General features: G+C 52.7%; 1 protein-coding gene across 2 annotated transcripts in view; it reads left to right on the top strand.

Annotated features, from left to right (window-relative positions):
* Positions 1-22,062, top strand: part of LOC140388656 (hyaluronidase-2-like) — a 78,488-nt gene that overhangs the window by 5,055 nt on the left and 51,371 nt on the right. The window contains exon 1 of one of the 2 annotated variants that reach the window (XM_072473133.1): positions 21,159-21,350. The exons of the other annotated variant lie outside the window; for it this stretch is intronic. The gene's annotated coding sequence lies outside the window, so the exon portion shown is untranslated. Of the gene's footprint in view, positions 1-21,158; positions 21,351-22,062 lie in introns of those variants that run through there. 2 annotated transcript variants of the gene reach the window in all.

The raw sequence follows: 22,062 nt of genomic DNA, 5'->3' as shown, positions 1-22,062 counted from the left end.
GCTGCGAAGGGTTAATGCCTCAATCTCGGGCGCGAGGCTGGGGTTGATTAAATCAAAAGTGGTATACGGGGCACACTTAACGAAGGCAAGGATGAGCCGGTTATTTGAGGGGGTGCAAATGGTGTGGGAGCGGCCCAGCCAATCATGTTCAATTGTCCTGGTCCTGCCCGAAGTAGGGGAAATTTTGGGGGTGGTTTTTCAGCACCAGGTCAGAGGTTCTGCACATGGTTTTGCAGCTGGGTCCCCTGGGGGTCATATTCGGGGTGTCAGAGCTGCCCGAGCTGCAGACGGGACCGGGGGTGGATGTTTTAGTCTTCGCCCTCCGTGCCTCGCTGGTGGGTATTGTTGAGGTGGAGGTCAGCTTCGCCTCCACCCCCCACCCCCACCCCCTCCCCCATGTATCGCTGTGGCTGGGGGATCTAATGGAGATCCTGTACTTGGAGAAGGTGAAGTTCCCTCTCAGAGGGCGGATGAAGGGGTTCCACCAGAAACGGGGTTTGTTTATCTACACTTTGGGGATCTGGTTTCTGTCAAGGGGTTGGGGGGTGCGGGGGAGGGGGGAGCGGGGGGGGGGAGCGGGGGGGGGAGCGGGGGGGAGAGCCGGGGGGGGGGGGGGGTGGCATTGGGGGTTGTGTTTATTTGTTGTTAAAATGTTGAACATTTGAATTAAAATATTTTTTTGATAACCCCTGTTACACACCCTGCTTGCCCCCCAGAAAAAAACACATTTATCCTCACTCTCTGATTTCTGTTGATTAGCAAATCCACTTTCCAAGTTAATAAATTACCCCAACCCCGTGGGATCTTCTCTTGTGAATTAACCTTCCGTCCAGATAAACTACATCTACAGGATCTCCATTATCCACTTTGCTCATTACATCTTCGAAGAACTCTAGTAATTTAGTCAAGCGTGATTTATCCTTCATAAAACCATGGCCGCGATTTTCATACCGCCTTGGGTGTGGCACGCGGGAACATCGCACGCCAGGCCCAAAATGGGCTTTGTTCTGGGCACCGGTTGGAGTCACTCGACCTGGGCGTGATCTGGATTACACCTTTACTGGGCGTGGTCCAGATAATCAAATTTCAATAAGCCAATAGGCTCTGAGGATGCCCGGCCAGGTTGAGGCCGCATTCTCCCGGCTCCCAGGCCCACTGGCCTCGACGGTGAGGCCTCACCCAGCCAATCCACAATCATAGACCAGGCGTTATGGCCACGCCCGGGGTCTCTGAGGCCGTTGCCCCCCCCCCCACCCCATGATGGTCGGGGACAGGACAGTGTCTAGTGGACAGCTGGATTGGCAGTGCCCGGGATTCCGGTTGGCACTGCTCATGGGCCCAAAGGAGGCCATGCCCATGAAAAATGGGGTGTAAGGGGGGGCATGAAGGGGCATCATGAGGAGTGAAGAAGGGGTCCTGATGGGGGGCAAGTCCTAAAGGTGGAGATCCCCCAATGGCCACATAATGGGGTATGCTCACTTTGGGGGGAGGGGGATAATGCGCCGATGCCAACAAGGATGGATGGGTGTGGGACAGGGTCTCCCTCATTTCTGGATGGTTGGGCGAGGGCGCACAATAACGTTCAGTGATGATGGGAGGTTGCCCTCAGGGGCAGGGAGTTCATAGAATTTACAGTGCAGAAGGAGGCCATTCAGCCCATCGAGTCTGCACCGGCACTTGGAAAGAGCACTCTACCCAAGGTCAACACCTCCACTCTATCCCCATAACCCAGTAACCCCACCCAACACTAAGGGCAATTTTGGACACTAAGGGCAATTTATCATGGCCAATCCACCTAACCCGCACATCTTTGGACTGTGGGAGGAAACCGGAGCACCCGGAGGAAACCCACGCAGACACGGGGAGGATGTGCAGACTCCGCACAGACAGTGACCCAAGCCGGAAGCGAACCTGGGACCCTGGAGCTGTGAAGCAATTGTGCTCTCCACAATGCTACCGTGCTGGGGGAGTTGCCCATGCCTGCAGGGATCGAATTGTCCTTGGATGGGGGGGTGTGGGGCCTCAATCTCACTTTGAGATCGAGGCACCCTTTGAACATGGCGCCCCGGTCTGTCCAGGGCCGGTGAGGTTAGTTGCCCACTGCCATGTGAGATTGACCAGTGAGAAACTCCCCAACTCCAAACAATGACTAAGTGTGGGTGAATCCAGGTCTGGACCTCAGCCAAACACCCAACGAGAAACAAACTCTTCCAAATCACACATAGTGAATCATTCCCCATGACTCACATGGATTGTATTTTGAATTCCCAAATGTCCTGTTACTACTTCCGTAATAATAAATTCCAGCAATTTCACAACGACAGACATTAAACTAACTTGTCTATACTTTCATACTTTCTTCCTCTCTCCTTTTTTGAACAGGGGCATTATATTAGCCTTTTTCCAATTCACTGAACCTTTCCCGTGTCCAGGGAATTTTGGAATATTATAACCAATGGATCCACTATCTCCGCTGCCGCTTCCTTTAACACCCTAGGATGTCGGCCATCGGGCCCTGGGGGACTTGTCTGCCCTCAGTCCCAATAATTTGCTCAGTAGTCTTTGCCTATTTGATGATGATTGTTTTAAGATCCTCCTTTTCTACAACCTCCGCACTGCCTGTTATTATTGGGATGATGCCCGTGTGCTCCACAGTGTAACCTGAAGCAAAATATTGATGTAGTATCGCCGCCATTTCTGTGTTCCCCAACTCTGAGGTTTCATCTTCCAAGACACAACATTCACTTCAGCTCCTCTCTTCCGTTCTATATTTAGAGAAGCTTCTGCTATTTTTTTTGATATTTTGTGCTAGTCTTTCCTAATTTACCTTTGCTGCTTTTATTGCTTTTTTAGTAACCTTTTGTTGATTTTAGAAGTTTCCCAATCTTCCAGCCAGCCGCTGGCCTTTGCAACATAAAGATATCTTAGTTTCACGGTAACACAGTGATTAGCAATACCTTCATCAGTGAACAAAGAACAAAGAACAAAGAAATGTACAGCACAGGAACAGGCCCTTCGGCCCTCCAAGCCCGTGCCGACCATACTGCCCGACTAAACTACAATCTTCTACACTTCCTGGGTCCGTATCCTTCTATTCCCATCCTATTCATATATTTGTCAAGATGCCCCTTAAATGTCCCTATCGTCCCTGCCTCCACTACCTCCTCCGGTAGTGAGTTCCAGGCACCCACTACCCTCTGCGTAAAAAACTTGCCTCGTACATCTACTCTAAACTTTGCCCCTCTCACCTTAAACCTATGCCCCCTAGTAATTGACCCCTCTACCCTGGGGAAAAGCCTCTGACTATCCACTCTGTCTATGCCCCTCATAATTTTGTATACCTCTATCAGGTCGCCCCTCAACCTCCTTCGTTCCAGTGAGAACAAACCGAGTTTATTCAATCGCTCCTCATAGCTTATGCCCTCCATACCAGGCAACATTCTGGTAAATCTCTTCTGCACCCTCTCTAAAGCCTCCACATCCTTCTGGTAGTGTGGCGACCAGAATTGAACACTATACTCCAAGTGTGGCCTAACTAAGGTTCTATACAGCTGCAACATGACTTGCCAATTCTTATACTCAATGCCCCGGCCAATGAAGGCAAGCATGCCGTATGCCTTCTTGACTACCTTCTCCACCTGTGTAGCCCCTTTCAGTGATCTGTGGACCTGTACTCCTAGATCTCTTTGACTTTCAATACTCTTGAGGGTTCTACCATTCACTGTATATTCCCTACCTGCATTAGCCCTTCCAAAATGCATTACCTCACATTTGTCCAGGTTAAACTCCATCTGCCATCTCTCCGCCCAAGTCTCCAGACAATCTAAATCCTGCTGTATCCTCAGACAGTCCTCATCGCTATCCGCAATTCCACCAACCTTTGTGTCGTCTGCAAACTTACTAATCAGACCAGTTACATTTTCCTCCAAATCATTTATATATACTACAAAGAGCAAAGGTCCCAGCACTGATCCCTGTGGAACACCACTGGTCACAGCCCTCCAATTAGAAAAGCATCCCTCCATTGCTACCCTCTGCCTTCTATGGCCTAGCCAGTTCTGTATCCACCTTGCCAGTTCACCCCTGATCCCGTGTGACTTCACCTTTTGTACTAGTCTACCATGAGGGACCTTGTCAAAGGCCTTACTGAAGTCCATATAGACAACATCTACTGCCCTACCTGCATCAATCATCTTAGTGACCTCCTCGAAAAACTCTATCAAGTTAGTGAGACACGACCTCCCCTTCACAAAACCGTGCTGCCTCTCACTAATACGTCCATTTGCTTCCAAATGGGAGTAGATCCTGTCTCGAAGAATTCTCTCCAGTAATTTCCCTACCACTGAAGTAAGGCTCACCGGCCTGTAGTTCCCGGGATTATCCCTGCCACCCTTCTTAAACAGAGGAACAACATTGGCTATTCTCCAGTCCTCCGGGACATCCCCTGAAGACAGCGAGGATCCAGTGCTAATGTAATTTGACGAGTTAACCAGAGGTTATTGTTTTGGGGGCACAGGTTAATCCAGAAGTCAGAGGTCATGAGCGGCAGGGTAGCACAGTGGTTAGCACTGCTGCCTCACAGCTCCAGGGTCCCAGATTCGATTCCCGGCTTGGGTCACTGTCTGTGTGGAGTCTGCACGTTCTCCCCGTGTCTGCGTGGGTTTCCTCCGGGTGCTCCGGTTTCCTCCCACAAGTCCCGAAAGATGTGCTGTTAGGTAATTTGGACATTCTGAATTCTCCCTCAGTGTACCCGAACAGGCGCCGGAATGTGGCAACTAGGGGCTTTTCACAGTAACCTCATTGCAGTGTTAATGTAAGCCCACTTGTGACAATAAAGATTATTATTATCTTCAACCTCCTTGTTTACCCGCAGATAGCATCCCCCCCTTACCATCGTTCTTCTCTCTGGGCTATATTTCAGTTGTGAGGAATTGACTATCTCCTTAAACAACTGCCACTGTTCAGCACCCAACCTTCCCGCCCAGCGCACGAGGGCCAAATCCATCCTCATGCTGATGTAATTACCTTTGTTTAATTCCAGAGCGCTAGTGTGGGACTCCACCTTCTCATCCTCAAATAGAATTTGAAATTCAAGCATCCTATGATCGATCTTCACCGTACCCGTTACCGCAGAGTCACCGAATTGTTAGGGAGCAGAAGGAGGCCATTCGGCCCCTCGTGTCTGTACCAGCTCTCCAAGCGGGCATCTTGACTTAGCGCCCTTCCCCGGCCTTTCCCCGTGATCCTGAACATTGTTTCTTTTCAAATAATCGTCTAATGCCCTTTGGAATACCTCGATGGACTTACCTCCAGCACACGTCCAAGCACTTCCCTCTCGTTCTTGTGCCTTTTAAAAGTGGAAATACTTTCTCCCGATTTCCTCGTTCCACGCATCATGATTTTGAGCATCGCCATCAAATCTCCTCAGTCTTCTTCCCTGCAAGGAGAACAGTCCCAACCTCTCCAATCTATCCTCAGAACTGAGGCTTCTCATCACTGGAACCATTCCTGTAAACCTGGTGCTCTGGGGGCAATGCATCCTTTACCCTGTGCTCTGGGACACTATGTCCTTTACTCTGGGCTCTGGGGCACTGTGACCTTTACCCTGGGCTCTGGGACACTGTGCTCTTTACTCTGGGGTTGGGGGCACTGTGACCTTTACCCTGTGCTCTGGGACACTGTGTCCTTTACCCTGTGCTCTGGGACACTGTGACCTTTACACTGGGCTCTGGGACACTTTGCCCTTTACCGTGGGCTCTGGGGCACTGTGTCCTTTACCCTGGGTTCTGGGGCACTGTGACCTTTACCCTGGGCCCTGGGGCACTGTGACCTTTACCCTCGGCTCTGGGGCACTGTGCCCTTTACCCTGGGCCCTGGGACACTGTGACCTTTACCCTGTGCTCGGGGGGCACTGTGACCTTTACCCTGTGCTCTGGGGCACTGTGACCTTTACCCTGGGCTCTGGGGCACTGTGCCCTTTACCCTGGGCCCTGGGACACTTTGACCTTTACCCTGTGCTCTGGGGGCACTGTGACCTTTACCCTGTGCTCTGGGGCACTGTGCCCTTTACCCTGGGCCCTGGGACACTGTGACCTTTACCCTGTGCTCTGGGGGCACTGTGACCTTTACCCTGTGCTCTGGGGCACTGTGACCTTTACCCTGTGCTCTGGGGCACTGGGGCCTTTACTCTGGGACACTGTGACCTTTACCCTGGACTCTGGGGGCACTGTGTCCTTTACCATGAGCCCTGGGACACTGTGACCTTTATCCTGGGCCCTGGGACACTGTGACCTTTACCCTGTGCTCTGGGGGCACTGTGACCTTTACCCTGTGCTCTGGGGGCACTGTGACCTTTACCCTGTGCTCTGGGGCACTGTGACCTTTACCCTGTGCTCTGGGACACTGTGACCTTTACCCTGTGCTCTGGGGGCACTGTGACCTTTACCCTGTGCTCTGGGACACTGTGCCCTATACCCTGTGCTCTGGAAAACTGGGGCCTTTACCCTGTGCTCTGGAGCACTGGGGCCTTTACCCTGGGCTCTGGGACACTGGGGCCTTTACCCTGTGCTCTGGAGCACTGGGGCCTTTACCCTGAGCTCTGCAGCACTGGGGCCTTTACCCTGTGCTCTGGGACACTGTGTCCTTTACCCTGTGCTCTGGGGGCACTGTGACCTTTACCCTGTGCTCTGGGGCACTGGGGCCTTTACCCTGGGCTCTGGGACACTGTGCCCTTTACCCTGTGCTCTGCAGCACTGCGGCCTTTACCCTGGGCTCTGCAGCACTGGGGCCTTTACTCTGTGCTCTGGGACACTGTGTCCTTTACCCTGTGCTCTGGGGGCACTGTGACCTTTACCATGTGCTCTGGGGCACTGGGGCCTTTACCCTGTGCTCTGGGACACTGTGACCTTTACCCTGGGCTCTGGGACACTGTGTCCTTTACCCTGTGCTCTGGGACACTGTGACCTTTACCCTGTGCTCTGGGACACTGTGCCCTATACCCTGTGCTCTGGAAAACTGGGGCCTTTACCCTGTGCTCTGGAGCACTGGGGCCTTTACCCTGGGCTCTGGGACACTGTGCCCTTTACCCTGTGCTCTGGACAACTGGGGCCTTTACCCTGTGCTCTGCAGCACTGCGGCCTTTACCCTGGGCTCTGGGGCACTGGGGCCTTTACCCTGTGCTCTGGAGCACTGGGGCCTATACCCTGAGCTCTGGGGGACGCTGGGGCCTTTACCCAATGCTCTGGGGGCACTGTGACCTTTACCCTGTGCTCTGGGACACTGTGCCCTTTACCCTGTGCTCTGGGACACTGGGGCCTTTACCCTGGGCTCTGGGGGACACTGGGGCCTTTACCCAATGCTCTGGGGGCACTGTATCCACAAGACCATAAGAAATCTTCCTCACTCTCTTTAATTCCAACCTCATCTCCATCTCCACTTCTTTTACTCTTTTTGCCTCAGCTCCATTTTGTTCTGTTTTTGCTGCACTCCAATTGTTTTATTTGTAACTGGATTTAGAACAATTCTATTGAGTGTTGCCATGACCCAGGCTGTGGTTCCTGCATCTCTTTCAAATCTAAATGTTGAGAAATTGCTTCAATTAACTGCACCTTCTATTTCTAATTTGCCTACCAATTCGACGAGCATGTCTTTGCGAAGCTCTTTTAAATAATCCAGAGTCCTGGAGAAACATCTCAGCAGCTACCAGAGCCTTTCTGTTCAATCACCACAAACCTGGGGCTGGATTCTCCGTTCTGGAGACTACGTTCCCTCGCTGGCGTGAGAACGGTGGCGTTTCACAATGGAAAAATCAGCTCCTGATTCTGCGTTCCGGTGGGGGGGGGGGGGGGAGGTAGCAGTCAGGCAGTGTAGAGCTCCCAGATCCAGCTGCCAATATGGCCCGGAGAATTGCTGGGTTTGTGGCCGCGCATGCAGACGCCGGTGGTCTGCAGCGGCGGGCCTCAGGTACGGAGGCCGTGCACATGGCGTGTGGCGTACTCCTGGAGTATGCTGCTTTTCAGGGGGCGGAGCATCGCGGGGTGGAGTATCGCGGGGGCGGGGCATCGCAGGGGCGGGGCATCGTGGGGGCGGCACCGCCCCAGATTTCAGCATCATTGTGGATTCTCCGCCCTGTCGCCAGACACGATTTTGGTGTCGGGATCAGAGAATCCAGCCCCTGGTGTCTCTGTTAATCTACACTGTAGCCCAAATCCAACGTCGACCATTCCAAAGATCCCAGACCAGACCACAAATTATGTTGCAACACCCTAGGCAAGTACGCAGTCAATTCGAGCCCCACTCGCCCCGGAATCACAACACAAGTGAATTACCTAATGATTCTTATAAAAATTCTCGAAAAGGGCAGCACGGTGGCGGAGTGGTTAGCACTGCTGCCTCACGGCGCTGAGGTCCCAGGTTCAATCTCGGCCCCGAGTTACTGTCCGTGTGGAGTTTGCACGTTCTCCCCATGTTTGCGTGGGTCTCACGCCCACAATCCAAGATGTGCAGGGTAGGTGGATTGGCCACACTAAATTGCCCCTTCATTGTAAAAAAAAAGAATTGGGCACTTTAAATTAATTAATTAATAGATAAATAAATAAAATACCTGAAGCCTTTGGCCCCTGGCTGCCCAATAATCACAGTCACCAGGTTTGTAAATAGAAACACAATTACTGTTTATTTCTAACAAACGGCCACAAACGGGAGTCTGGGATGGTGTGTTGCCTCCCGGGTGCCAGGGTAAAGGATATCTAGGAGTGACTGCAGAACATTCTCAAGGGGGAGGGGGAGCAGCCACAAGTTGTTGTGCACGTTGGCACAAATGACGTAAATAGAAATAGGGGTGAGGTCCTGAGGAGTGATTATAGAGAGCGAAGAAAAAGGTTAAGCAGCAGGACCTCGAGGGTGGTAATCTCTGGATTACTTCCAGTGCCACGTGCTACTGAGGGTAAGAACAGTAGAATATGGCAGATGAATGTGCGGCTAAAGAATCGGTGCAGGGGGCAGAGAGTCAGATTCTTAGATCATTGAGATTTTTTCTGGGGCAGAGGTGAGCTGTTTAAGAGGGACGGGTTGTATCTGAGGGGGGGGGGGGGGGTGACCAATATCCTGGGGGAAGATTTGCTAGTGCTAAAGGAGAGGGTTTGAACTAGATTGGCAGGGGGGTGGGGGGGGGGGTCCTCAGCAGCAGGGAAGCAAATGAGGGGCTGAAAGGAGATGCAGTGCTCAGCAAAGGCAAGCTGGATAGACACGGCAGGCAGGGCCAAGACAGGGAGCTGGATAGACACGGCAGGCAGGGCCAAGACAGGGAGCTGGATAGACACGGCAGGCAGGGCCAAGACAGGGAGCTGGATAGACACGGCAGGCAGGGCCAAGACAGGGAGCTGGATAGACACGGCAGGCAGGGCCAAGACAGGGAGCTGGATAGACACGGCAGGCAGGGCCAAGACAGGGAGCTGGATAGACACGGCAGGCAGGGGCACGGCAGGGAGCTGGATAGACACGATAGGCAGGGGCACGGCAGGGAGCTGGATAGACACGGCAGGCAGGGCCAAGACAGGGAGCTGGATAGACACGGCAGGCAGGGCCAAGACAGGGAGCTGGATAGACACGGCAGGCAGGGCCAAGACAGGGAGCTGGATAGACACGGCAGGCAGGGCCAAGACAGGGAGCTGGATAGACATGATAGGCAGGGGCACGGCAGGGAGCGAGGAAAACCTATCGGATTAAATTGCATCTATTTCAATGCAAGAGGACTGACAGGTAAGGCTGATGAACTCAGGGCATGGATAGGTACCTGGGACTGGGATATTATAGCCATAACTGAAACATGGTTAAGGGAGGGACAGGACTGGCAGGTTAATGTTCCAGGGTACATGTACTTTAGATGGGACAGAGGTGGAGGAAAGAGAGGAAGGGCAGTTGCATTTTTGATTAAGGGGAGCATCACGGCAGTAGCCAGAGATGAAATAACCGAGGGATCATCCAGCGAGGCTTTGTGGGTGGAACTAAGAAATAAGAAGGGATGGTGACCTTATTGGGGTTGAACTATAGGCCCCCAAATAGTCAACGGGAATTAGAAGAACAAATATGCAGGAAGATTGGGGAGACCTGCAGGAGTAACAGGGTTGCCATAGTCGGGGATTTTAATTTTCCTAACATAGACTGGGACTGCCGTCGTGTTAAGGGCTTTGATAGGGTGGAATTTGTTAAGTGTGTTCAGAAAAGTTTCCTCAGGCAGTATGTGGAGGGTCCTATTTGGGAAATGCAAAACTTGACCTACTCTTGGGAAATAGGGCAGGGCAAGTGACTGAGGTTACAGTGGGGAACCACTTCTGGTACCAGTGACCGTAGTTCTATTAATTTTTTAATAGTTTTGGAAAGGAACAAAACTGGTCCACAGGTACAAGTTCTAAATTGGGGCAAGGTGAATTTTGATGGAATTAGACAGGAGCTTGCAAGGATTGATTGGAGGAGCGTGTTTGAGGGCAAAGGGACCTCCGGCAAGTGGGAGGCCTTTAAAAATGAAATAGCTGGAGTTCAGGGTCTATATGTTCCTGTTGGGGTGAAGGGCAAGGCTGGCAGGAGGAGGGAACCCTAGGTGACAAAACATATTGAGGTTTTGGCCAGGAAAAAGGAGGAGGCGTGGCTCAGGTACGAGCAGCTGGAATCCAGGGATTCCCCTGGAAGGGGTACAGGGGACACAGGAGTATACTCAAGAAGGGAATTAGGAGGCAAAAAGAGGGCAAGAGGTAGCTTTGGCCGAGAAAATCTATATATATTTTTTAATATAAATTTAGAGTACCCAATTCATTTTTCCAATTATGGGGCAGTTTAGTGTGGCCAATTCACCTACCCTGCACATCTTTTGGGTTGTAGAGGCGAAACCCACGCAAACATGGGGAGAATGTGCAAACTCCACATGGACCGTGACCCAGAGCCGGGATCGAACCTGGGACCTCGGCGCTGTGAGGTCCTTTTTCCTTAAAGGAAAAGAAGAACTAGAGAGAGAATAGGACCCCCAAGGACCAAAGTACACATATATGTGTGGAACTGTGGGCAGCACGGGGCGCAGTGGTTAGCACTACTGCCTCACACCACCGAGGTCCTAGGTTTGATCCCGGCTCTGGGTCACTGTCCATGTGGAGTTTGCACATTCTCCCTGTGTTTGCGTGGGTTTCACCCCCACAACCCAAAGATGTGCAGGGTAGGTGGATTGGCCACGCTAAATTGTCCCTTAATTGGAAAAAATGAATTGGGTACTCTAAATTTATATTTTAAAAAATTAAAAATGTGTGGAATCGCAGGAGATGGGTGAAGTTCTCAATGAATATTCCTCCTCCGTGTTTACCGTGGAGAAAGACATGAAGACTTGGGAACCTGGGAAGGTTAGTGGCGATATATTGGGAACGGTTTGCATTACAGTAGAGGACGTGATGGACATATTATAATGTATGGAGGTGGATAAATCTCCTGGCCCAGACCAGGTATATCCAAAAACACTGCGTGAGGCTAGAGAAAAATTGTGGGAGCCCTGGATGAGATATTTGCATCTTCGTTAGCCACGGGTGAGGTACCAGAAGACTGGAGGGTAGCAAATGTTGTGCCCTTATTTAAGAAGGGCTACAAAGAAAAACCTGAGAATTACAGAGCGGTAAGCCTCACATCTGCAGTGTGTAAGTTACTGGAGAGGATTCTGAGGGATAAGATATACAGGCATTTGGAAGGACAGGGTTTGATTAGGAGTAGTCAGCGTGGCTTTGTGCATGGGAGATCATGCCTTACAAATTTGTTAGAGCTCTTTGATGAAGTGACCAGGAAGGTTGATGAGGGCAGGGCGGTAGACGTAGTCTATATGGACGTCAGTAAGGCCTTTCATAAAGTTACACATGGTAGGCTGCTCTGGAAGGTTAGTTCACATGGAATTCAGGGAGAGCTGGCAAATTGCAAAAACAATTGGCTTGGTGGCCGGAAGCAGAGGGTAATGGTGGAAGGATGCTTGTCGGACTGGAGGCCTGTGACTAGTGGTGTGCCTCAGGGGTCAGTGCTGGGCCCACTGCGGTTTGTTATCTGCATCAACGATTTGGATGAGAATGTACAAGGCATGATCAGTAAGTTTGCAGATGACACTAAAATAGATGGTATTGTAGATAGTGAGGAAGGTTATCAAAAATTGCAGCAGGATTTTGATCAGCTGGGGAAGTGGGCCGAGAAATGACAAATGGAGTTCAATACAGATAAGTGTGAGGTGTTGCATTTTGAAAAGTCAAATCAAGGTCGGACTTTCACAGTGAATGGTAGGACCTTAGGGAGTATCGTGGACCAGAGGGACCCTGGAGTTCAGGTGCACGGTTCTCTAAAGGTGGAGTAACAGGTAGATAGGGCAGTGAAGAAGGCTTTTGGCAAGCTGGCCTTCATCAGTCAGGGCATTGAGTATAGATGTTGGGAAGTTATGTTGCAAATGTACGACGTTGGTGAGGCCGCACCTGGAGTATTGTGTTCAGTTTTGGTTGCTTTGCTATAGGAATGATGTTATTAAACTGGAGCAATTTACAAGGAAAGGCAGCACAGTGGTGCAGTGGGTTAGCACTGCTGCCTCATGGCGCCGAGGTCCCAGGTTCGATCCCGGCTCTGGGTCACTGCCCGTGTGGAGTTTGCACTTCCTCCCCGTGTTTGCATGGGTTTCTCCCCCTGTCATGCGAGTGTCCCTTTAAGAAATGTTTTTGTCTTATCACATGGCTTCAGTGATGTAATTGCGCGGGTGAAGCTGGGCTGTGGCTCTGAGTTTTACTTACGCTTTGAGTTTGAACTCGTTTTGTTCTGCACAGGTTGCAAGGAGGTTTTTTCTCTGTCTGCATTTTAAAAGCTGTTTCCAGTCTGCTTGATAACTTTAAAAGAAATAACTGTTGGCTGGAAGGAATTCAAAGCTGCTGTTTTGGAAAGGACACAAGAGCGTCCAGACCAGGTCTGAGTGCCGTGTGCTGGGCCACACCTTGGAAAGGGGTTTCTGGTTTATGGGATATTTATATTAAATTAGAACAGCATATTATTAAGGGTTATATATAGAGTACTGTAGCTGTGCGGGGTATTTATGTTGGTAGTTAATAAAAATGCTTACTGTATGTGTTTATAAAAATGTTAACTAAATTTGTAGAATAAACTTTGTTTGTGATTAAAAGTGCTGAAGGCCTCTGTGAATAACCCCTGAAAGGCAGATCCTTGTGCTCCTCGTAACCAAAATCAATTAACAGCTGAGGTGAACTCGATGATATACTTTGGAGTTTTCTAAACCCTGGCCCAGAACACCCCTCAACCCAAAGATGTGCAGGGTAGGTGGGTTGGCCATGCTAAAGTGCCCCTTCATTGGAAAAACTGAACTGGGTATTCTAAATTTTTTAAAAAAGAGATTTACGAGGATGTTGCCAGGACTCAAGGAACTGAGTTCGAGGGAGTGATTGGACAGGCTGGGACTTTTTTCTTTCAAGCGTTAGGGACTAAGGGATGATCTTATAGAGGTGGATAAGATCATGGGGCATGGATAGAGTGAATGCACTCAGTCTTTTTCCCAGGGTTGGGGAATTGAGAACCAGATGGCATAGGTTTACGGTAAGAGGGGAAAGAATGAGTGGGAACCTGAGGAGCAGCTTTTTTACACAGAAGGTGGGACGTGTGTGGAATGAGCTGCCGGAGGAAGTGGGTGGGGCAGCGACATTGACAACATTTAAAAGAGAGATACATGGATAGGAAAGGTTTAGAGGGCTTTGGGCAAATGCAGGCAAATGGGGTTAGCTGAGATGGGCTTGTTGGTTGGCACGGAACAGTCTGGGCCGAAGGGACTGTCTCCATGCCGTACATTCTATGAATAATGATGAAATATGCAAAGGACAAGCTAACCTACTACCCACACCCACTACCCACACACTCAAGACAGATAAACACACTCAGCGCTCCACTGTCAGAGAGTCAGTACTGAGGGAGTGCTGCATGTCAGAGGGTCAGTACTGTGGGAGTGCTGCACTGTCAGAGGGTCAGTACTGAGGGAGTGCCGCACTGTCAGAGGGTCAGTACTGAGGGAGTGCCGCACTGTCAGAGGGTCAGTACTGAGGGAGTGCCGCACTGTCAGAGGGTCAGTACTGAGGGAGTGCCGCACTGTCAGAGGGTCAGTACTGAGGGAGTGCTGCACTGTCAGAGGGTCAGTACTGAGGGAGTGCTGCACTGTCAGAGGGTCAGTACTGAGGGAGTGCTGCACTGTCAGAGGGTCAGTACTGAGGGAGTTCGGCACTGTCAGAGGGTCAGTACTGAGGGAGTGCCGCACTGTCAGAGGGTCAGTACTGAGGGAGTGCTGCACTGTCAGAAGTGCCACTTGACAGATGAGATGAACACGTGAGGCCTGATCAATTGTCTCTTGTGAATATAAAAGATCATCTGCACCTTTGGAAGAGGAGCAGAGTGATTCTCCCTGAGGTCCTTGGGTCAATAACTATCCTTCAACTGACATCACCAAGCAGATCATGCAGTTCTTCTCACGTTGCTGGTTTGAGATCTTTGTCTGTGCAATTTGATGGCTGTGTCCTCCAGTATCGCTGTTTTAAAGGACAGTATCTGGGTGCATAATCATCACGTGTAGATTTGCCTCCCAGAGCTAAAACTCAGCCAATTACATCATTATGTGTGAAGAGTTTGGACAGGAAGTGACCAGTTGAGATGTTAACCAGGAAAGCGATGAACTCAGATCCTTTTCAATGTCATTTCCCAAGGGTTAATAGGCGGATGCTTCATTTCCTGCTTTTCAAAATTATTGCCGCACATCGTGCTGGCAGTTTAAAATTGACACTCCTGCAGCCTTGGATAATTATTTAGAAATAGTTTAACAAATCTCAGGGAACAAATAACACAATCAAGTGAAGTAATTGTTCCAAAACATGGGTGGACACTGTTACCAAAGTGGGTAATATTCACAGATAAACATCCAACACATTAAATCTGCAGGAATGTTTAACTTTGACTGTTATCTGGGTTTGCCTCGATTTCTCAGTCACTGTTCCTCACACTAGCCTCATCTTAAACACATACGCACTAGGATCGGAGTAGACCATTCAACCCTCTGAATATCCGTCATTTGATAGTATCTTGGTTGTTCAACCCCATATCCTTTGGCCTTGTCGGTCAAGAATCTATCCACCTCAGCCTTCCGAATATTCAATTGTCCAGCCTCTCCCGCTCTCATAGAATCCCTACAGTGCAGAAGGCCATTTGGCCCATTGAGTCTGCACTAGCCATCTGAAAGAGCACCCTATCTAGGCCCACTCCCCCTAACCCATCCCCACAACTGAGTGGCAATTTATCACGGCCAGTCCACTTAACCTGCATATCTTTGGACTGTGGGAGGAAACCGGAGCACCCGGAGGAACCCCATGCAGAGACGGGGAGAAAGTGCAGACACCGCACAGGCAGTGACCCAAGCCGGGAATCGAACACGGGACCCTGCCGCTGTGAGGCAGCAGTGCTAACCACTGAGATTAAGTGCCTGAAGCCCATTGCCTGAGAGTGCAGTTTCAGAGCCCTGTGTCCGGGTTCCTGAGACAGAAAATACAGCCCCGAGACCCTGGGCAGGTTTCTCCGTCCCACCGCACCAGATTTCTGGCTCAGCATGCCGGCGGGATTCTCCGTTTCGCCAGCTGGTCAATGGGGTTTCCCATTGTGGGGCAGCCACACGCCGTCGGGAAACCCCCCGGGGAAAACGGAGCCTCCGACGGCGGAAAATCCCGCCCTCAGTGTCTACTCAAAGCACAGGGTCTCGAGGCACAATGCCTGAGAACCAGTGCCTGGGAGTACAGTGTCCCAGAGCTAGTGCCTGACATCCAGTGCTTGAGAGCACAGTCCTTGAGTTCAGTGCCTGGGACCCAGTGCCTCAGATCCAGTGCCCGAGAACACAGTGCGTGATACTGAGATCCAGTGCCTTGGAGCACAGTGCTGGAGATCAAGTGTCTGGGTTCATACTGCCAGAGATCCAATGCATGAGAGCTGGGGTCACAAATGCTCCAGGCTCATCCTGGATTTAAGATCAATCTCCAGAGCACCACTGTGTACAACGCTGGGGAAATATCATCGGGACATTAAAAAAGAGAGTTTGGTTTTGCCATTTCCTTTGAACATTTCTCGTTATCAGTTCTAAATAAATTGACTGATGGCTGGAGTGTGGAGGCAAAACATATGAAACATTCAGGAATACATTTAATCACAGTTGGAAACCCAGTGTCTGGGAGATGGTGTCCAGTGTCTGGGAGCCAGTGCCCAGTGTCCGGGAGCCAGTGTCCAGTGTCTGGGAGCCAGTGTCCAGTGTCTGGAGCCGGTGTCCAGTGTCTGGGAGATGGTGTCCAGTGTCTGGAGCCGGTGTCCAGTGTCTGGAGCTGGTATCCAGTGTCTGGAGCCAGTGTCCAGTGTCTGGAGCCAGTGCCCAGTGTCCGGGAGCCAGTGTCCAGTGTCTGGGAGCCAGTGTCCAGTGTCTGGGAGATGGTGTCCAGTGTCTGGAGCCGGTGTCCAGTGTCTGGGAGCCAGTCTCCAGTGTCTGGGAGCTAGTGTCCAGTGTCTGGGAGCCAGTGTCCAGAGCCCAGTGTCCAGAGCCAGTGTCCAGTGTCTGGGAGATGGTGTCCAGTGACTGGGAGCCAGTGTCCAGTAGCCAGTGTCCAGTGTCTGGAGCCGGTGTCCAGTGTCTGGAGTCGGTGTCCAGTGTCCAGGAGATGGTGTCCAGTGTCTGGGAGCCAGTGTCCAGTGTCTGGAGCCGGTGTCCAGTGTCCGGGAGATGGTGTCCAGTGTCTGGAGCCTGTGTCCAGTGTCTGGAGCCGGTGTCCAGTGTCTGGAGCCGGTGTCCAGTGTCTGGAGCCGGTGTCCAGTGTCCAGGAGATGGTGTCCAGTGTCTGGGAGCCAGTGTCTAGTGTCTGGGGGCAGTGTCCAGTGTCTGAAGCCGGTGTCCAGTGTCTGGAGCCGGTGTCCAGTGTCCGGGAGCCAGTGTCCAATGTCTGGGAGCCAGTGTCTGGGAGCCGGTGTCCAGTGTCTGGAGCCAGTGTCCAGTGTCTGGAGCCAGTGACAGGGAGCCTGTGACCAGTGTCCGGAGACAGTGTCCAGTGTCTGGAGCCAGTGTCAGGGAGCCTGTGTCCAGTGTCTGGAGACAGTGTCCAGTATCTAGAGCCAGTGTCCAGTGTCTGGAGCCAGTGTCTGGGAGCCGGTGCCCAGTGTCCGGGAGCCAGTGCCCAGTGTCCGCCAGCCAGTGTCCAGTGTCTGGAGCCAGTGTCCAGTGACTGGAGCCAGTGTCCAGGAGTCTGTGTCCAGTGTCCGGAGACAGTGTCCAGTGTCTGGGAGCCAGTGCGCAATGTCCGGGAGCCGGTGCCCAGTGTCTGGAGCCAGTGTCCAGTGTCTGGGAACAGGTACTACGTGTCCTTGATATGTATGTCCCTGTCAGGCAGGGAAGAGATGGTCGAGTGAGGGACCATGATAGACAAGAGAGGTTGAATAGTCTTGTTAAGAGGAAAAAGGAGACTTATGTAAGGCTGAGGAAACAAGGTTCAGACAGGGCATTGGAGGGATACAAGATAGCCAGGAGGGAACTGAAGAAAGGGATTAGGAGAGCTAAGAGAGGGCATGAACAATCTTTGGCAGGTAGGATCAAGGAAAACCCCAAGGCCTTTTACACATATGTGAGAAATATGAGAATGACTAGAGCGAGGATAGGTCCGATCAAGGACAGTAGCGGGAGATTGTGTATTGAGTCTGAAGAGATAGGCGAGGTCTTGAACGAGTACTTTTCTTCTGTATTTACAAATGAGAGGGGCCATATTGTTGGAGAGGACAGTGTGAAACAGACTGTTAAGCTCGAGGAAATACTTGTTAGGAAGGAAGATGTGTTGGGCATTTTGAAAAACGTGAGGATAGACAAGTCCCCCGGGCCTGACGGGATATATCCAAGGATTCTATGGGAAGCAAGAGATGAAATTGCAGAGCCGTTGGCAATGATCTTTTCGTCCTCACTGTCAACAGGGGTGGTACCAGGGGATTGGAGAGTGGCGAATGTCGTGCCCCTGTTCAAAAAAGGGACTAGGGATAACCCTGGGAATTACAGGCCAGTTAGTCTTACTTCGGTGGTAGGCAAAGTCATGGAAAGGGTACTGAAAGCTAGGATTTCTGAGCATCTGGAAAGATACTGCTTGATTAGGGATAGTCAGCACGGATTTCAGAGGGGTAGGTCTTGCCTTACAAATCTTATTGAATTCTTTGAGGAGGTGACCAAGCATGTGGATGAAGGTAAAGCAGTGGATGTAGTGTACATGGATTTTAGTAAGGCATTTGATAAGGTTCCCCATGGTAGGCTTCTGCAGAAAGTAAGGAGGCATGGGATAGTGGGAAATTTGGCCAGTTGGATAACGAACTAGCCAACCGATAGAAGTCAGAGAGCGGTGGTGGATGGCAAATATTCAGCCTGGATCCCAGTTACCAGACATCATATCCGGTCCAATGTACAATTCCCACATTACATCACACCCGGTTCCCACGATACGTCACTTCCGACTCATATTGATGACGTAGGGTTGGCATGTCCCCAAGTAGGGTTGGCACGCCGCCAATTTTTTGGAGATAGACATTTCCCGCCGGCGGGAGATGTTTATCGCCAAAATATTGGCGTACCTCAGGGATCAGTTCTGGGTCCTCTGCTGTTTGTGATTTTCATTAATGACTTGGATGAGGGAGTTGAAGGGTGGGTCAGTAAATTTGCAGACGATACGAAGATTGGTGGAGTTGTGGATAGTAAGGAGGGCTGTTATCGGCTGCAAAGAGACATAGATAGGATGCAGAGCTGGGCTGAGAAGTGGCAGATGGAGTTTAACCCTGAAAAGTGTGAGGTTGTCCATTTTGGAAGGACAAATATGAATGCGGAATACAGGGTTAACGGTAGAGTTCTTGGCAATGTGGAGGAGCAGAGAGATCTTGGCGTCTATGTTCATATATCTTTGAAAGTTGCCACTCAAGTGGATAGATTCCGTGATTGGGATTCCGGGATGGGGGATTCCGGGAATGGGAATCCGTGATTGGGGATCCGGGATTGGGGATTCCGGGATTGGGAATCCGGGATTGGGGAATCTGGGATGGGGAATCCGGGATTGGGAACCCGGGATTGAGGAATCCGGGATTGGGATTCCGGGATTGGGATTCCGGGATAGGAAATCCGGGATAGGAAATCTGGGATGGGGTATCCGGGATGGGGATTCCGGGATTGGGATTCTGGGATTGGGATTCCGGGATGGGGGGTTCCGGGATGGGGGATTCCGGGATTGGGGATTCCGGGATGGGGGATCCGGGATTGGGGTTCCGGGATGGGGGATTCCGGGATTGGGAATCCGGGATGGGGGAACCGGGATTGGGGATTCTGGGATTGGGAATCCGGGATTGGGGATTCCGGGATGGGGGATCCGGGATTGGGATTCCGGGATTGGGATTCCGGGAAAAAGGGATCCGGGATTGGGATTTGAGATGGGGGATTCCGGGATTGGGAATGGGGATCTGGGATTCCGGGATTGGGATTCTGGGATTGGGGATCCGGGATTGGGAATCCGGGATTCCGGGATTGGTGATCCGGGATTGGGATTCCGGGATTGGTGATCCGGGATTGGGATTCCGGGATGGGGGATCTGGGATTGGGGATCCGGGATGGGGGATTCCGGAATTGGGGATCCAGGATTGGGAATCCGGATTGGGGATCCGGGATTGGGATTCCGGGATTGGGGATCCGGTATTGGGATTCCGGGATTGGGGATCCGGGATTGGGAATCCGGGATTGGGAATCCGGAATGGGGGATCCGGGATCCGGGATTGGGAATCCGGAATGGGGGATTCCGGGATGGGGGATCCGGGTTTGGGGATCCGGGATTGGGAATCCGGGATTGGGGATCCGGGATTGGGGGTCCGGGATTCCGGGATTGGGAATCCGGGATTGGGAATCCGGGATTCCGGGATTGGGAATCCGGGATTGGGGATCCGGGATTCCGGGATTGGGAATCCGGGATTGGGGATCCGGGATTCCGGGATTGGGAATCCGGTATTCCGGGATTGGGAATCCGGGATTGGAGATCCGGGATTCCGGGATTGGGAATCCGGGATTGGTGATCCGGGATTGGGAATCCGGGGTTGGGGATCCGGGATTCCGGGATTGGGAATCCGGGATTGGGGATCCGGGATTCCGGGATTGGGAATCCGGGATTGGAGATCCGGGATTGGGATTCCGGGATTGGGAATCCGGGATTGGGGATCCGGGATTCCGGGATGGGGGATCCGGGATTGGGGATCCGGGATTGGAGATCCGGGATTGGGATTCCGGGATTGGGAATCCGGGATTGGGAATCCGGGATTGGGGATCCGGGATTCCGGGATGGGGGATCCGGGATTGGGGATCCGGGATGGGGGATCCGGGATTCCGGGATGGGGGATCTGGGATTGGGGATCCGGGATGGGGGATCCGGGATTCCGGGATGGGGAATCCGGGATTGGGGATCCGGGATTCCGGGATTGGGATTCCGGGATTGGGGATCCGGGATTCCGGGATTGGGGATCCGGGATTCCGGGATTGGGATTCCGGGATTGGGGATCCGGGATTCCGGGATTGGGATTCCGGGATTGGGGATCCGGGATTCCGGGATTGGGGATCCGGGATTGGGATTCCGGGATTGGGAATCCGGGATGGGGGATCCGGGATTCCGGGATTGGGATTCCGGGATCCGGGATTGGGATTCCGGGATTGGGAATCCGGGATGGGGGATCCGGGATTCCGGGATTGGGAATCCGGGATGGGGGATCCGGGATTCCGGGATTGGGATTCCGGGATCCGGGATTGGGATTCCGGGATTGGGAATCCGGGATTGGGGATCCGGGATTCCGGGATTGGGGATCCGGGATTGGGGATCCGGGATTCCGGGATTGGGATTCCGGGATTGGGATCAGGGATTCCGGGATTGGGATCCGGGATTCCGGGATTGGGGATCCGGATTGGGGATTCCGGGATTGGGATTCCGGGATTGGGATCCGGGATTCCGGGATTGGGATCCGGGATTCCGGGATTGGGGATCCGGATTGGGGATTCCGGGATTGGGATCCGGGACCCTCCCCCCGGGAGGCCGCGCCCACCCCGGGCCCGGCAGCCCCTCCGCCGGGAGCCCAGTCACTGAAGCGGCGGCTCCGAGTCCGGGAGCCGGACCCAGGCTGAGCCCAACCCGGGGCCGCGGCCCAGCCCAGCGGAGCGGAGCCCAGCGGGAGCCCGGGGACGCAGCGGGGGGACGGGCCGAACCGCCGCCCCACAGACCCGGAAAACAGTAAGAAAAATATCAGCCAGAGAGAGAGAGAGAGGGAGGGTGAGAGAGGGAGGGAGGGAGGGAGTGAGAGAGAGGGAGGGTGAGAGAGGGAGGGAGGGAGGGTGAGAGAGAGGGAGGGTGAGAGAGAGGGAGGGTGAGAGAGAGGGAGGGAGGGTGGGTGAGAGAGAGGGAGGGTGAGAGAGAGGGAGGGTGAGAGAGAGGGAGAGGGAGGGAGGGAGAGGGAGGGAGGGTGAGAGAGAGGGAGGGTGGGTGAGGGAGAGGGAGGGAGGGAGGGTGAGGGAGAGGGGGAGGGTGGGTGAGGGAGAGGGAGGGAGGGAGGGTGAGGGAGAGGGGGAGGGAGGGTGAGGGAGAGAGGGGGAGGGTGGGTGAGAGAGAGAGGGGGAGGGTGGGTGAGAGAGAGGGGGTGAGGGAGAGGGAGGGAGAGGGGGAGGGTGGGTGAGAGAGAGGGGGTGAGGGAGAGGGAGGGAGAGGGGGAGGGAGGGTGAGAGAGAGGGAGGGTGGGTGAGAGAGAGGGGGTGAGGGAGAGGGAGGGTGAGGGAGAGGGGGAGGGAGGGTGAGGGAGAGAGGGGGAGGGTGGGTGAGAGAGAGGGGGTGAGGGAGAGGGAGGGAGGGAGGGAGGGTGAGGGAGAGAGGGAGGGAGGGTGAGGGAGAGGGGGAGGGAGGGTGAGGGAGAGAGGGGGAGGGTGAGGGAGAGAGGGGGAGGGTGGGTGAG

The sequence above is a fragment of the Scyliorhinus torazame genome, chromosome 13 (genome assembly GCF_047496885.1).
Source record: "Scyliorhinus torazame isolate Kashiwa2021f chromosome 13, sScyTor2.1, whole genome shotgun sequence".
In the NCBI taxonomy this organism is placed as follows: Eukaryota; Metazoa; Chordata; class Chondrichthyes; order Carcharhiniformes; family Scyliorhinidae; genus Scyliorhinus; species Scyliorhinus torazame.
The sequence above is the reverse complement of the archived record's forward strand: the minus strand, read 5'-3'. Positions and strand labels throughout refer to the sequence as shown.